Source organism: Rhyacophila brunnea, unplaced genomic scaffold (assembly GCF_057557595.1).
Source record: "Rhyacophila brunnea isolate RB1 unplaced genomic scaffold, BYU_Rbru_1.0 scaffold_28, whole genome shotgun sequence".
Lineage (NCBI taxonomy): Eukaryota > Metazoa > Arthropoda > Insecta > Trichoptera > Rhyacophilidae > Rhyacophila > Rhyacophila brunnea.
Window position 1 is genome coordinate 1,487,108 of NW_028232945.1, and position 18,273 is coordinate 1,505,380.

Sequence of the window (18,273 nt, forward strand, 5' to 3'; positions counted from 1 at the left end):
AATGTATCTCGAAGTGTATTTATATGCTTTAATATCTGTTAATAATTATAATTGAAGATTTATGTTTCAAAGGGTGGAATATTTCGCTTTATAATTACAAAGAACGATGATTTTTCAAATGTTTAGTTATTATTTCATAATTATAAAAACTTAATGGGTTTTTTTAATTGAATTTCAGCATAAAATATTCCATATATACCATATTTTTTTCATTTAGATATCCTAAAAAAAGTTAAAACATCGAATAAAACAAAATAATGAAGTGATATGTACATCTTTAACTATAATTACACTTATATTTTTGAATACCCGAGTTTTTGATAAAGGTATAAAATAAATTTAAGCTATATTTATATTTAAGCAATAGTCAAGAAACAAGATTATTTTGTCGGGTTCAAAATTTCGAAAGGGGTAAGTAAGTTATAAACAAATAAAATAAGCATATAATTCATAAAAAACACATGTTAAAAAAAAATAATAATATTAATTGTGAATATTTATTATTAATTATTGGTTAAGTTTCTTTTTATCAATTCCATCTATTGGGAAAATTGCACAACTTCTTGGTACATCCTTTGACAGCTTCCCCAGATCTATCCCAATCAACTGCGCTTCTTCTCTCAAATGAGATGAGTTCAAGTGTCTTGATAATATCAAAGGTAAATATTATTTATATGAACATGCATTCAAATGATTGGGTTGAAACTAATGACAGCACATACTTTTTATTTATTTATGGGTTAAGTTTCTTTTTATCAATTTTATCTATTTAGACGTGGTCAGCATATTGAGAATATTGCACAACTCCTTGATACATCTTTTGACACCTTCCCCTGATCTATCTTCATCAACCACTCTTCTTCTCTTAAGTGAGATGCGTTCAAGTGTCTTACGGAGTGTGAGAGCTTGCATGTATGCTTCTACTTCGGCCGGTATTTTTAACTCCTTAACATATTTTTTATGATATTTTGTGACCACCCCATCCCAAGTCATCACATATGGTATTATTCTTGTTTTACATTTGTAAATTAAACCAAGTTCATTTGCCAAGATATCATATTTCCTATTTTTTCATTCTCAACTTCAGTCAGGTTATCAAGGCTAGTTATACCTATTTCAATCAGCGTAATCATATTTTCTTTTTTATCGTATAGAAAAATATCAGGTCTATTTTTTTTGATTAAAATATCCGTTTTTATTCGAGTATCAACTTTTATTTCTGCATTTTCGTTTTCGCAGATCTCTTGTACTGGGTGAGTTCTGATCTTTTTGGTTTTCTTGAAGTTGTATCGTCTTGATAGGAGGAAATGTAGACACCTTACGATTTCATTGTGTCTTCGCGTGTTATCATGCCCTAACATTTTCTTGCATCTTGTTGCAAGGTGATCAATTGTTTTCATAGCTTCATTACTGTGTGGGCATTTTATCCTCTCGCCGAAAAACACATTTCTGTCTTGAATAAAACAGAATTTTCCTTCTTCACTTGGTTTAATGTTGCCATCTTTTATCCATCTTGAATATCCAACAATATCAACCATATCATTATTCTTAGCTTCAAAAAGTTTTTGGTGTAATGGTTTTTCTTTTATTTTACACAATAAACTTTCTTGCTGCTTTTTCTCCAGTGTTTCGGAGTCGATGATATTAGCATGATATTTATTTTTAAGATATTCTTCAATAAGTGAGAGATGTGTCTTGTTATCTTTTTCTACTTTAAGAATCGCGGCCCTCCTCGGTGTGCTGTTTTTACTGTTTTCAAGCAGATTTTTTAGCTGGTAGATCATCTTCTAAGCTTTAAATTCGATATTACATAGCCCACGTCCTAGTTCATTTCTCTTTATATATAATCTTTGTTTATTACTAGGCTGGAGGTAAATGGAAAATTCGTTTAAAATATCTCTTATCTTATCATCAAGTTTGATGTATTCTTCTGGTTCTAATTTTAATACGCCTATGTGGTAATTTATGAGTGACGTTGCATGTTCATTAATGGCTTTAAATAAATTCGCGGCATTAAGTTTAGTCTTACATAAATTTCTTATTCGATTTAATATTTGTTCTGCAATTATATCTATATTTTCTTGCTTTAGCTCTGATTTGCTATTCTCAATTACCCCAAGATATTTGTAGGCTGCCGGGCCTTCTATAAATGTTGCTACATCTGCACATATTTCATGGTTAGTGGCTGTTTTGTTTTTGTTTATTTCAAGGCTTACTGTATTAAAGAAGGTTAGTGTTTCGTCCGTCATGAGTTTAAGTGTTTCAGGAGTTTTTGATATTAATTTGAGGTCATCTATGAAGAGTAGGTGATTTGCTGTATATGAGTTTTCATCGTTCAGTACACTCACCCCTGGAAAGCGTTCATTTAATTTTCTGCTTAAGGGGTCAATACATAGAACGAATAAAAAAGGTGACAGACTATCCCCCTGTAGTATTCCTTTATTTATTCTTTTATTCATGATTTCTTCTCCATTTAATCTTAACGATATACTCCATTTACTTGTAACCTTTCTCATAAAAGATGTTATCCATGCTGGTAGATTCAAATTTTCAATACATGCATGTAGGTAGTTATGTTCTGTTGAGTCAAACGCCTTTTTAGAATCAATCCACGTTGTATATAAATTTTTCCATGCTCTTCATCTATCGCAATATTGATAAGAGCTTGTTCTTTTGCTCCTTGAACGCGCCTTATTGACCCTAACTGATTTTCTGCAATTAATTCTCTTGTCTCTACTTCATACTGAATTATTTTTGAGACCGCTTTTGTCGTTAATTTATATAAATTAGACATACATGTTATTGTTCTAAATTCATTCTGATAGCACATTATTTTTTTTTTAATTAGGGTGTATTTCAAATAAAAATTTAAAAGAATTTCAGAGAATAATTGCTTATAATATATAATAAAAAGAGAAAGATGAATTAAGAATAAAAGAATCCCTTTAGTCTATATATTTAGAATTTCCATCGTGATTATAAGAAGTTATAAAGGAAACAAGGCGAGAAAGAATAAAAATGTATGCTAAATAAGTCAATTATTATGATAAATGTGATAAAAGAGTCAATGAACCATATTCATGTCATAAGAATGTTTATTGTGGGAAATATTTCTGGAAACGGTTTAATTTATACAAATATTTAGCAAGAAATGAATGATAAATCTGACAGTAATAATATAACCACAATGAGATGTATTTTTATTCGGTAATGTTATTATAGGATTTTAAATGGAATTTACTTTTCCATATGGGCATATTTAGAGTTTTTTATTGTAATTTTTTATATAAAGCATCTTTTTTAGCTATAAAAGTTGAGAAAATAACGAAGTAACTGCTTATTTTATGTGGATACAAGCATATATTCAAATTTACAGTAGATAATAACAACAATTTATAAAAAAAGATTTATTTAAAACTAATCATCTCTAAAAATTTTCATTGCATTGATGTATTATTGAGATTTCATACAAAATTTTGCAGTAAGAACTTATATTATAAATATTTTGTTCTTTTGGCATGGCACTTGGTTTTTTTTAGATATTGTGAATTCATAAACTTATTTTAATCAAATAACTACAACAGCTTTTTTTTTATTTGATTATTTAACATAAGTTTTGATTTTTATTGCAACCGGAAAGAAGTCAAGGTACCTTACTGAAATATTTTCGAAAAACTATATTTCTAGATGATTATCGTATTATTACTATATTGATTTATAAATAAATTAAAATAAAAAAAGAAAAGAATATCTATATACAATTAAATTTTGAATTAATTACCTATTTTTAGGATAAAATTTCATTTTATTGTGCAATTTTACTGCTCTGAATTAATATCGTTCTAAAAAAATGTTTTTTTTAGTATAAATTAACATCTTGTATATGATACCTGTAATTTTACCGTCTTTTAAAAGTAGAACAGAAAATACGAACAGTAAATATATAATAGGTCATATAAAAATGATGCTTTTATTGTAAATAAAATAAATAAATAAAAAATTTAGACGTAAATTGCATGATAACCTATGGTATAGATTTAAGCTGTGTTGTTTAAATTGCAGATAGAGAAATTATATGCTAATTATTCACTAATATTTTATTGATGCTATCTCTATCGGGTTTAAAGAAAAGCCAAAAATAAAATATAAATCGATTATGAACATCCTATATTGTTTCTGGCTAATATATTCATTTAAATAGTGGGTTTACCCGCATATTTTTCACTTTTCTAGGAAGTAATCAGATTGAGTTCATAAGTATTAGTACTTTTTAATTAAAGAACTTAAGTATCTAATTCACGCTTCCCAGTTGATCAACAGATTAATCATAAAGATTAGGCATTCTTTAAAAATTTAGTTATCATAATTGATCATCTGCAGGTTTGCAGACAAACCTAGTTATTATGCAAAGGTATAGGAGACTCAATATTTGAATTATAAACTTCTCAATTGATTTCTAATTCTTTAAGAGATGATTTTTTATGGGTCTGGATTTTCTTTTGTATTATAAATGTGCATTGTTAATTATGAAGATGTTTTTCATCTTCTATTTTTCGATGCTTATATGATAGATCACCCAAAAAATATCAATGCAGACAAAAAACCTAATGATTTATGCTTTTTGAAAGATTATATTTCTCAAATCTAATAATTTTTACATATTTTATTCGCAAAAATAATTTATTTATGAAAAATACATCGTTAAAAATTTATTAAAAAACAAGATGTGCATCTCTTTTCTCCCGTGTATTTTTTAAAAGACGTGAAAAATACCTAAAAGTTTTTAACCTATGCTTGATCTAACAGTGTTAAATTTTAAAACATACATTTCACCATCCCAATTTTTAGTCCCTATTATTTTTTTGGCTCTATGTTACAAGCAGAGGTGCACGATTTCTTTTTTCTGTTTTAAATATATAATTTAGTAAGAAATTGTGGCTTCTACAGTACTAAAAGAGCATACTAAATACACATAAATTACTTTTTATGAAAAAATATTGTTTCTATCTTATGGATGAATTAAAAAATTTTCCTTATATTTTTTAAATGCTCGTATATTTACTGTACTATTTTTTAGAATGATAATTTAGGGTAGGAGTTATAGAATCTAGCCGGGGGGAATGTACATTCAATATTTATTTTTATAGGGATATAAAATAATTAAAATTTTACAAAAAAATCTACAATTTAATTAATATAGTAGATCTTTGGGCCTCAAAATATTAATAGGTCTTTATCATATTTATATTTGAAAGAAAATATTCATATGAGAATTTTTAAAGATGGTTACACATAAATATATTTCTTTTTTTTGTAGGTTAAGGAGCATATAATATCGATTAAACAAGATAAAAAAAATCAGAAAATTACGTTTAGCTTATAAAATAAAAAATCCATTGGCAATTATTTTAATTTTAATTCTTAAAAAAAATATTTTTTGGCGAAATGTTGGTGGGATAATAGTTGATAACTCGGTTTTAATCGGCTAATAACAAAACCACTGAGTTAAGTTTTTATAATATGTGACATATTTTTTGGCGAAATGTTGGTGGGATAATAGTTTATATCTCGGTTTTAATCGGCTAATAACAAAACCACTGAGTTAAGTTTTTATAATATGTGACATATTTTTTGGCGAAATGTTGGTGGGATATAGTTTATATCTCGGTTTTAATCGGCTAATAACAAAACCACAGGGTTAAGTTTTTATAATATGTGACATCTTTTTATATCTTGTGATTTAAACCATTCCTATGAATTTATTTGTAGTCCTACGAAAATTTTGTTAAAAGCAAATAAAAGTAATTTATGTGTTCGATGGATTTAAGCAGAATGCCTAACCATGGACTTTAGCATTGTAACATATATAAATTATTCATTTTTAAAAAAAACTTTATATCACAAGAACGTGTTAAATTATGTCCTTTTTGGTCTCATAGTAGAATAGCCCTTGGTACTTACATCATAAAAAATTTATTGCTTTATGTCTTTTTCAAGAGCACAATGTTTTTAAAATAGTTAAACTAATAACATGGTTTGTATTGATATTTGTGCATGATCTCCATTTATATAAGCGAGATATGATGTCTTTTAGTGCTTTTTTTTCGTATCTTGCGATTTATATTTTTTTTGTTTCAATGTCGTTCTTTCAAGTCAGAATATACCAAAATAATTTTTATTGAATTTTAGGTGTTTAATATAATTCATTATTGTGTAGATATAATAATGCAGAACACGAATAGCAATGTACGTCAAAACTCGGGATGTTGTGGCTAAAAAATACCGTAACTCGTACATTAAGGAGCTAGGAATGTCAACTGACGCATACACACAAATATTAGGATTGAGAAAAACACTTAAATCAATAAATCCAGAAAATAAAGGTTGGTTTCAGAATATTTTAAAAATGTGGAGATGGAAATAAATCTCGGTCAGATCTGCTCTAAATAGCACTTTTAATTTTTGCTTTAATAGGATAAAATAGCTTAAAAACAAATTAACGCTATAGTAAATAAAAAAAGGTTTTGCTGATATAGATATTCCATCATGTCGTAACATGGGATAGCTAGGTAACTTAATATCTTTAAAAATTTAGGAAGAACACGAAGTTTTTAAAAAAATAGAAGCATAGATTTAAATGATAGGTGGCTACGGTTATGAGGTGTAAATATCTAAAATATTTTTTGATTTAGATGATTGAGTATTCAAATTTTTCACAAAAAAAGCTTCATGTTTTATTTATTCATTAATTGATGCTGATCAGCTACAAAGGGTATATAATGCACTGATAGGTTGATCCTCAATAAAGAAAGCCTTTGGTTTTGAAACACCACTTAAACGTTGCGCTGGTACAACTTGACTCGACTGCCGAGCATAAAAGCGAGTAATCAAAGCCATTGTGTGATGATATGAAATTTCCCTCGAAGCGGTGACCTGATTAACCTGATCAAATTAAAACCGCTTGACTTTGATTTTTCATTCAAACGATAAGATAGAGAACAACTGTTGGACCAAACAGACATACAAAGAGGGTTAAATATAGAAGAAATAGCCCAAATCATGGATAAAGATACAAATGGGAAACAAATCAAATTTTATTTTTAAAGAAAAAAATCAAAGTTCTAAGGGTGATTTTGCGTTATATAATTGTGAATATAATTTATTATCCAAATATTTTAAAGTTTCTCGAATTCAAAATCAAAGTTCAATCTATTTTGTTTTCAAATTTCTCAGAATAGGCAAAAATTAGAATTATTTGTAGGGCTCAATTTATGTTACAATTTTGTTTTTATTCTTAAGCACAACTTGCTTTATTTCCCCTGCGGACAGCGTATTGATACTTTTGGCTATCTTTAAAGTCTTCCTAAATACATCTCCTCCATTCAAGAGGTATAAATTCAAGGGTTTTTCTCAATCCCAATGTTTGGATATATGCCTCAATCTCAATATAACTGTAAGAATAATAAATTAATATTAACCGAATCAGCGGTAGAGCTTCAATTAATTTAACCAAATTTAATTCTTCTTAATCAAATAAAATGATTCTCAACATAGCTGTAAGGATAAATGTATTTACTTTAGTGCTAAATTATTCGTTATAATTTTAGTTTATGATCTTAAGCACAGATTGCTTTATTTCCCATAAGAATAGCGTATTGATACTTTCGGCTATCTTAGTATTCTTCTCTTACTTTCGAGACGCATTAATTCAAGGGTCTTTCTCAATCCCAATGTTTGGATATATGCCTCAATCTCAATATAACTGTAAGAATAATAAATCAATATTAACCGAATAAGCGGTAGAGCTTTAATTAATTTAAACAAATTTAATTCTTTTTAATCAAATAAAATGATTCTCCACATAGCTGTAAGGATAAATGTATTTGCTTTAGTGCTAAATTATTCGTTATAATTTTAGTTTATGATCTTAAGCACAGCTTGCTTTATTTCCCATAAGAATAGCGTTTTAATACTTTCGGCTATCTTAGTATTCTTCTCTTACTTTCGAGACGCATTAATTCAAGGGTCTTTCTCAATCCCAATGTTTGTATATATGCCTCAATATAACTGTAAGAATAATAAATTAATATTAACCGAAAAGGTTTTAGTGCTTCAATTAATTTAACCAAATTTAATTCTTTTAAATCAAATGAATGCCACAATTATAGCTGTAAAAACAATTAATAATATTAAGCGAATAAATGGAGAGATTGAATAAATTCATCAATTTTTTTTTTAATCAAATAAATTTTTTATTATTTTAATAATTTACCTACCCTTGGCACCTTTTTTGCTACTGCTTCTAAAAATATGCTTAGGTTTTTTGTCATAGTATCTTTGATTCTTTATCTTCTTAAAGGTACCCTTTGGAATTATAACTGGACCAATTTCATTTCGGGGTTGTGGGATTATTTCCCGATCAACTATTTGGCGCCTATCAATCCACGATTTTGGAATAGCAGCCCTTTTCTTTTCATTCTTAACGATTTCCCTTTCCTTTTTACGTATTCCAATTAATTCACGATATTCCCGCTCTTCTCTTGTAAATATATCATATATTCGAGGTGCTTCTTTTCCTTCCTCTTCAGCTTCGATTCTCATCAACTTACTTTCAATTTCAGGATCAATAAAATCGGCAATATTCTTTCCTTCATAGAACTCAGGAACAATATCATACTTATCATCACACAAATAATTTTCTCTTTCATCAAAAACATAATTTTCTCTGTCTGCTTCAAATTTCTCTTTCTCAAGAACAACCCTACCGATTCTCAACATATCTTTTTCTTGTTGGTGTTCTACACCCTCGTTTCTTATAATTTTTATTCGATTCATGACCTCATTTATTTTTTCAGTATCGACTTTTTTCTCAACTCTTTGCTTTAGAAGAGTTTGACACGACAATTTCTTCACATGTTCGACATTTTCTTCTGTTTCTGTACTCATCATAATAAACCTTCTTTTAACCAAGAAGTTATATGTTCTTTCAAGTGCATTTTTATCATTCTTTAAGCAATCAATATTTTCAAGGTTTTCCATCAAAACGTCGCATCTTTCTGAATTCAAAATAAGATTCTTTCCGTACACATCAGATTTAGAAAGAACAACAATAAAATTTCCAAGAAGAGGCTCCAAACTCTCGCACAATCCAATCTGCTCTTCCACGGTATATCCACACTCAGTCGAAAGATCAATTAAAAAGAGAACGGTGCTTTGGATATGAGCCAATGCTGTAATTGTTTGCATTTCGATTGTGTTACGCTCTTCAATCGGGTGATCCAAAATTCCCGGCGTATCGATTACTTGCCATCTCAAATAATCAAAATCGAAATGGCCTACGAAAAGATTTTTTGTTGTGAATGCGTATGGCTGGACATCAACATGAGCCCGAGAAATTTTATTTATGAACGATGATTTTCCAACGTTCGGATATCCACAAAGAATTAGAGACAACGATGATGGTTCAATCGATGGCAAACGGGAAAGATGCTGTCTTACCTCTTCCAAATACTCCATACTCTTTCCCAGTTTCTTGGCGAGGGTGGCCATTCGTCCCAAGGCAGCTCTTTTTAGTTGCTTTGCCCTATACAAGGTCTCTGCGTATTTCAAAAGTTTTACATACTCCTTTCCTACTTTTTCAATTAATGATCGGGTTTGATTTATGTGACCAAGTGCCATTTTAAAATGGTCTCTGTCGTAGAGAACATTCATGAGATCTGAATAAAATGGATGGATGTCCTCTAAACGGGGAAATTGCTCGGTAATGGACGAAAGACGATCTACAAACTCTTTGGATGTAAATCTCACCTTCTTTATATAGAAGACTCGTATTTTAGATATATGATATGTCGGGTGAATAACCGTGGGCGTCTTTCTTTGAGTCTTGTTGAGAACAATATCTATTAATTCTTTGTTAGAAGGCACAGCATTAATATTTCGAAAATTGGCCATTCTTGAGGGTATATTGTCAAAATTATGAATACGAAAATTTCAAAATATTATTGAAGATTTGAAATTAAATATTGCATAAATTAAAAATATAAGAAAAACATCGGAAAAACCCAAAACAATGAAATAAGACAATCATAGCACAATTAGCATAAAAAATAAATATATAATTCAATATGTAAATATAAAAATAAAGGATATATTCGGTTTAGAAAATAGTACTAAATAAAATAACGTTAAATATAATGAAGCAATTTGAAAATAACAACATTTTCTGTGCGATCAGATAACTAATAAATTAGCATGGTTAAAAAAATTATGGCACTAAAGACTTGTTAAATTCGTCTTTATTTATACATTAATTATATTTTTATCACAAATATCTATTTAGACGTGGTCAGCCAATTGGGAATATTTCACAACTCCTCGATGCATCTTTTGACACCTTCCCTTGATCTATCTTCATCAACCGCTCTTCTTCTATAAAATGGGATGAGTTCAAGTGTCTTGCGGAGTGTAAGATATCTTGCATGCATGCTTCTACTTCGTCCAGGATTTTTAACTCCTTAACTGTTAAATTTAATAATGATTAATGCAAAAGTAGCCAAATTATGGTTGAAAATTTTTATCAGAATTAATTAAATGTTCCAAATGTATTTCTCTCTGGCTTCTCACAAAATTTAAAATTTGATGTTAAGAAATTCATTTTAATATCCTCCTTTATTGCATATCAATATTTCTGTAGAACAATCAATCGAGCTCTATCTATACAATTGCATGATGATTTTCTATTTATTAAAAGCGAAGAAAAAACATATAAATTACAGTAAAAGCATAGATACGGGAAATATAAATTACCATGCTTGCAGTTTATGATCCAGTATATAAGACTACAATCCAGAAAACACGTTTTTTATATCTATTTATCCTATTATTGAGCAGACAATCCTGTGTAAATAAAAAAATAGAGCAATCAAAGGAACCGAAGTTTTCTATTCAAATATTTAATAAATCTAGTCTCTCGCTATCGGAAAAGTATTTAGTATCTAAGGGTTAAGATAAGATATTAAAAATTTATCAATGAATTTCCTCTTCTAATTTATTATATTTATGGTCTAGAGTTTTTAAAATCAATAAAAACCCGTTTTCTTTTTACTAACACCATTAATGCTATCGGAGCGAGATAAAGATGCTTAAATAACTTAACAAGAAATAAATATGTAATGCTTAATCAAAAGAAAATTGCTTTGTATTTGTGTGTTTTGCAGTATTTAACTTTTACAGCATATAGTTGTATTTGTGGATGCCCTTACAGACCTCCATGTTGTGGTGGATGCCCCTATAGACCCCCTCCATGTTGTGGTGGATGCCCCTATAGACCCCCTCCATGTGGTGGATGCCCCTACAGACCCCCTCCATGTTATTGTCCCTACAGACCCCCTCCATGTTATTGTCCTTACAGACCTCCACCATGTTATTGTCCTTATAATAGACCCCCTCCATGTTATGGGGCTCCTTGCACGCGACCAAATCCACATGCCGAACCCAAGCCACTTTTTCCACCACCAAGTAAACCAAATCCAATTACAGAAAGCACAAAAGAACCACCTTGCTCTGGTAGTAAAGAATCATCAAAAAAAGAAAATGTGGTTGAAAAAAGCGATAAATCCAGATCAGATGCTTCCAATGAAGATAATAATAAAAATGAAGAGAAACAAGAACAGGAACCATTAATAGACAAAAAAACAACAAATAATCATACAAAAGTCGATCAAAAATCAGATCAACTCAACAAGGATCATGCACATGAACATAAAAATTCCCACGAAAAAAGTCAAAATAATGAAAAAGATCAAAATAAAGATAATGACAAGAAAAATTCTCATCATGATCACAATGAGGAAAATGATGCAGACCATCATGTCCATGGAGACCATCATGCCCATAAGAATAAAAACGATCGAAGCACAGAAGAAAAAGAAAAAGCGCAAAATAGTGATACGAAAAAAGATAGCCTAAACAATGATGCAGACCATCATGTCGATAAGAAAAAAAACGATCGAAGCACAGAAGAAAAAGAAAAAGAAAAAGCGCAAAATAGCGATACGAAAAAAGATAGCCTAAACAATGATGCAGACCATCATGTCGATAAGAAAAAAAACGATCGAAGCACAGAAGAAAAAGAAAAAGAAAAAGCGCAAAATAGCGATACGAAAAAAGATAGCCTAAACAATGATGCAGACCATCATGTCGATAAGAAAAAAAACGATCGAAGCACAGAAGAAAAAGAAAAAGAAAAAGCGCAAAATAGCGATACGAAAAAAGATAGCCTAAACAATGATGCAGACCATCATGTCGATAAGAATAAAAACGATCAAAGCACAGAACAAAAAGAAAATGATAGAAACCACGAAAAAGAAAAGAACACATTAATAAAAGGTGCTGAACTTGATGACCCTAAGAATAAAAAGAATCAGGAGAATCAAAATCAGGAAAAAGGGCAAAATAACGATAAGGAAAAAGAGATTTTAAACAATGATGCAGACCATCATGTCCATAAGAATAAAAACGATCAAAGCACAGAACAAAAAGAAAATGATAGAAACCACGAAAAAGAAAAGAATACATTAATAAAAGGTGCTGAACTTGATGACCCTAAGAATAAAAAGAATCAAAATCAGGAAAAAGGGCAAAATAACGATAAGGAAAAAGAGATTTTAAAAAATGATGGAGACCATCATGCCCATGGAGACCATCATGTCCATAAGAATAAAAACGATCAAAGTAAAGAAAAAGAGCCTGTGGATCAGGGTCAAAATAAAGGAAAAGATAATGAACATCATCATCCATCCCATGATCACCACCATCCATCCCATGATCACCACCATCCATGCTACGGGCACCATCATCCATGTTATGGACATCATCACCCATGTTGTGGACATCATCATCCATGCTGTGGACATCATCACCCATGTTGTGGACACCATTATTAGTTACATGGTATTGAATTTTAATGTTAAGTTATTGATTTTACTTTGTTGAAACAAATACATTGTCATTAAAATAAAGTAAAATTTTCATAATTTAAAATCATACAAATTATTTTGAAATGAATTCACCATTAAATGCTATAAAGATGTGTTGAAAAAATATCTTATAAGCTTTCTGCCTATATTTTATTCCCTTGTAGTTGAACTACCCAAAAAAATAGAAAAAAATTGCATTTTAATATGCAATAAACACTTCAAATTTAATTTGTATTCCTGTCAAAGGATTTATTTGAACCGGTAAATTTCTTACATTGTTATATTGATGTTTTATCCATGCCAAAAATTATTTAAGCCGAAAAATGTAGCATGAAGCCAGAAAAAAGCTTTACCAGAAAAAATATTATTGAAAAATTTAGATGGGTCACTGAGTAATTTTATGTGCCAAATTCCACGATTTCATCTTATTTTTACATGCAAAAATTGTAAACACACCAAATTAATATTGGTATAATTTGTACATTTTTAGGTGACCCGAAACACATAACTTTTTGCGTGGCAACTTAAAATAAATAGCATGGTTTGAGAATTTTTTATCTGGGTAATAAGCTAAGTAAATTATAATTCTGAAAGCTATTATATAAGAAAATGTATCCGATAAAAATTTATAATCTAAGTGGGTATACTTAAATATAAAGAAATTACAATAAGTATTGAATCTATCGTGGCTATTGTAATACAATGAATCGTGCTTTTATTTTTTTATAAAATACTTTATTGGAATTAAAACACCTGTGAAAAGTGTTTTTTTTTCACAGTATGATATCCCATATTAAAATTTTTATTATAATTTTGTTTCAAGATTTTAAAATTCTTTTTTGGGCTTTTTCTGCATATTTATTAGAATTTCTCAAGAAGATATTTCTTCTGATGTAATAAAAAATTATGCATGTAAATATGAAAATTCTTATGTCATTCATTTAACGCTTTCATTTTTTCCAGGACCCATACAGTACAAATTGGATAGGTTTTTTTCGTACACAAATAATGAACGAAATAACATTAATAAGGCATCAAAATATCCTGATATAATTTTTTTTTTATTTTGTGATTTTTTAAATTAATTATAAAATGATTTTATTTAATTAACTTATAAGTGATTTAAAAAAATCATGAATAAAACAATAATGTGTAAAATATATTGAACATATAACTTATTTAGATAAATAAATAAAAAATTTGGGGACTAGTAAATCTTTTCTGACTCCTAAAATTAACCAAATAAATAAAGAGATAAAATTAAGGGTTAAGATACTTATTATGGATTTTTCTGTAACGATAGTAAGGTTAAAAAAAGAGTCAAATTAAAAGTTTGTATTCTTCGACATCTATCTTAAAAATTATGTGTGCTATTGAATATTTGATATTTCAGTTTTATTCTGAAAATATGTTCAGAAAGCACAAAATTATAGTAATGACCAAACTGGTAACGAAAAAAAAAGTAAAATTCTTTTTAAAAATTTTATTGTCCACCACGCATATATCATGAGTTATATTTATAATGACCTCACACGTGACATCTCAAAATGAAATATATCAAATGAAGTTTCAAATACAATTATTTTTTTTATGCCTGCTATGCTTTAAAAATTTTGGTGCTTAAACATGTCTAAATTGTACCTATTTTCGATAGAACATCAGGCGTCTCACGTAGTGGTCTTTTACATATATAAAAACAGAAAAGAAAAAAATCGCATATTTCAATCATCACCATTGTAATAAGCTTAAAATCATAAAAAATATATTTTCAAAGGACTTCTTATACTAAATTAGTATGAAACTGATGACAAAATTCTAAAGATAGCATTCGATCAAACAATAATAAAAATACAAAATTATTATATCCTTTACAAATAAAATTATATGCATAGATACACAAAATAATAGCACGTTTCCATCGGATGATCTTAAAATACAAAAAAATAATGCTTTAAGATAATTATTATTAAAGTGTGTATAATGTAAATAACACTAATTTTATATGTATGGAGGCGATTTAAAAATGCAATTTTTTGAGAATGAGATTGACTACCCATATTTTAAACTATATTAAAATTGGGCGATTCTTTGACGTCGATAATATTGCTATACCATATAGTTTATATGTTAAGTGCGAAAAATAACGTTAAAAATGCATGAGACATTTTTAATGGCAATTTTTAACTTTATTTTTACGATTAATTATCACGAAATGAAGACAATATAAAAATTTGAAGCATCAATTACTAAGTTGATAAGTTACGAGAATTAATTAATATTTTGCGAAAGTAGCTATTCCATTATCTTCTATTTGACAAAACTGTGTTCTATTGATAACATAAAAAAATTACGAGTTCTTGTGAAGTTTATTAAAGTTTTGGAAACTTTATCAAAGATATTTATATTGATAACGTATAGAATTTCATTGAAGAATATAATGAGATAAAAATTACACTGTATAGTTAAATGTTAAGTCCCACAAACCGAATATTTAATAAACATAATTAACTTGAAGGTTTTTTTAATAAAGCAATCAGAATATATAATCTACATTTGCCTACAAATCCGTGGAAAATAAAATTCTCACTTTTATTATCAAATAAAAGCATGCTTATATGTAATTAATGGTGGTCCATAATAAAATAATAATGCGCAACTTTCGATTAGAAATTTTATTTTTGAGAAATGCAAGTGAAGAAATCATATACTCTTATGTTTTTGAACAAAAACATGCTTTTTATACCCTATATAATTTCATCTGTGTTTGTGTAAAAAGAAAAAACTAAAAATTTATAAAAACCCGTTTGTATCCTACTTCCGTTCATTACGGTGTAGATATAATATTATTCTAGGCAGAAATTTATTCTTATATATTTTATCGTTTTTTTCAGCATGGTTAATTGATGAATCTTTTATATATAATAACTAGTTTATGTTTCATTTGTAATTATTTTTCAAAGTCTTCGAGAAATAGTCATATACTATCAGCGAATTTCAAAACTTTTATGAGGACTGAAGGTTTGGTTATACACCCAAATCTCACTTTATTTTAATTGCATAATATGTAAGTTTGTGCTCAAGGTCGAAGATTAATATCTGTCAAATCATTTACTGTTTAATGAGTGAGTAAACTACTATAAAAATGGCAACTAAACGGAATTATATAAAAGGAATAAAATCATAATAAATTTATGACCTCCTTATTTTCTTGATGAAACCATATTCAGCATCAAATATTTTGATTTTTGATAGCTATCCATTCAACTATCTTAAACACAGGAAAAAATTAAATTAAGCTAGATAGATGTTTAAAATATATTAATCTAGAAATATTATTTTGAAATCATTAGCCACGACACTAGTTGAAAGAAATTTATAACAATTATAGTGCATGCTGGTTTATAACTAAAAAGAAACCCACCAAGAAAGGAAGAGAAATAAAAAACTATAGAAATATGATAGTATTCAGTTAAACTTATATTTTACTATGATTCATAACAAAAGGTGTCCTTGACTCAAATATTCATTGAATATAACGCCAACACAACTTATTAAGAATATCAAATGTAAATATAATAATAAGTGCCAAGTATATTATATGCTGGTATTAAAAAGATTACTGAATCTCAAGATTAATTTCCAAAGTGTTTCTGGGCTTTTTCGCATTTACGACGAGTTAATTATATATGGATCATGCTAAATATATCATTTTTAGTGTACATGGAAATGTTATAACGATAAAAAATAAATTAAAATCATATATATGAAGACTAAAGTTTCAAAAAAAAATATTATTGTTCCCGGACAAATAGTCAAGCTCTCTAAACAGATACATATGCTTTTAACATTCATCTTGATAAGACATTTTAGTTGTATGTAAAAATCAAATCAACCGTTTCATTTTGGTACATATAGAATAAAAATCGGTTTTTATTTTAGTTCATAGCTTAGATGCCTTGTTTCATGGCATTAATTTAAAATTCATAATTCAGTTTTCAACCTTGAAAAATCACAAATATACCACTATAACAAAAAAGTCAGATCATAAGTTAGATAATTAAACTTCGGAAATTAGATTGAATTCATCTCTATAAAATAATAAGTTCTATAGCCGACATTTAAAGTGCTGTTAATAGGCTTTTTTAACTAATTTTTGGACTACTTATTGAGTTAAATATCTAATTAAATGGACCATAAGGTCAATAATGCATAAATTTACACTCCTTTCTATCGCGCTCGAATTATAATTTATTCTCAGAATTAAATATTTTCAGTCTTTTAGGATGTCTTAATATATCTTCAAATTGCGTCATGAAAGATATTTTAGATTTTGCGTTCAATGCACTATATTTTGATCAACAAAAAATAATTCAGAATAAAATCAATTTTTAAATTTAGCTATATTTTTCTTAAAAAATTTGATCCATAAATGACATATATATTTCTTAGTATATGTCTGCAATATTTTATGTATATTTATAATAGAAATTCGGAAAAAAATGACACGACTCAATTAGAAAATTTCTATAAAATGTTTTAAAGCATTTTACTCACAATTAGACACTTGTAGTACAAATTATAAGTTTAACGTATTTTATATACTAGTTCATAAAATTATTTGTATAAAATTTAAATTTATAAAGTTTTCAGCTGTAAATGCAGAATTTTCGATTCCGAAAATAGCAAAAAGTCTAGTAATAACAATTTTATTATATATAAAAGAAAAAATGTCGGTTGTAAATGTAGAAAAAGTAATTCAAAATATGAGTGGTAAAGTTTAAAATCAATAAAATTATAGAAAAATGTTGAAAGATTTTATTACTTAAATTAAATGGTTTGCCTAGGTTAGACACTTTAAATTTTATATAAAGAAGATCCATTTTTTTCTAATTGTATTCGTTAAATGATCTTTCTTATTTAGATAATATGTGCAGTTCGTTTTAAATCACTAATTATTTCACTTTGAAGCATGTATATTAAATATAGAATCCTCTATAAATATAGTTTAAACTTTTAATATTTCATCAGTTGATGTCTCTATAACATGAAAAGTGAATTAAAAGTATGAAAAATACGAAAAAATTCGTTATAAAAAATTTTTAACATAAATTTCATAAATATTCTCAAAAAAAAAGGTTAAAACCCTGCTGCCTAGGGCTTGATATAATAAAACTTCTATACTAAAATTTTAGATAAAATTTGGCAAAATAGTATAGAAGAAACACATCAGTTCTTAATTTATAGTATTTTAATTTTTTTTTCATGGTATCTATTATATTAGTTTGTCATAAATAGA

General features: G+C 27.9%; 1 pseudogene; it reads right to left on the reverse strand.

Moving 5' to 3' along the window:
* Positions 1–6,979: 6,979 nt before the first annotated feature.
* LOC147068684 (uncharacterized) lies at positions 6,980–9,951 on the reverse strand (annotated as a pseudogene).
* Between the last annotated feature and the right edge of the window lie 8,322 nt (positions 9,952–18,273).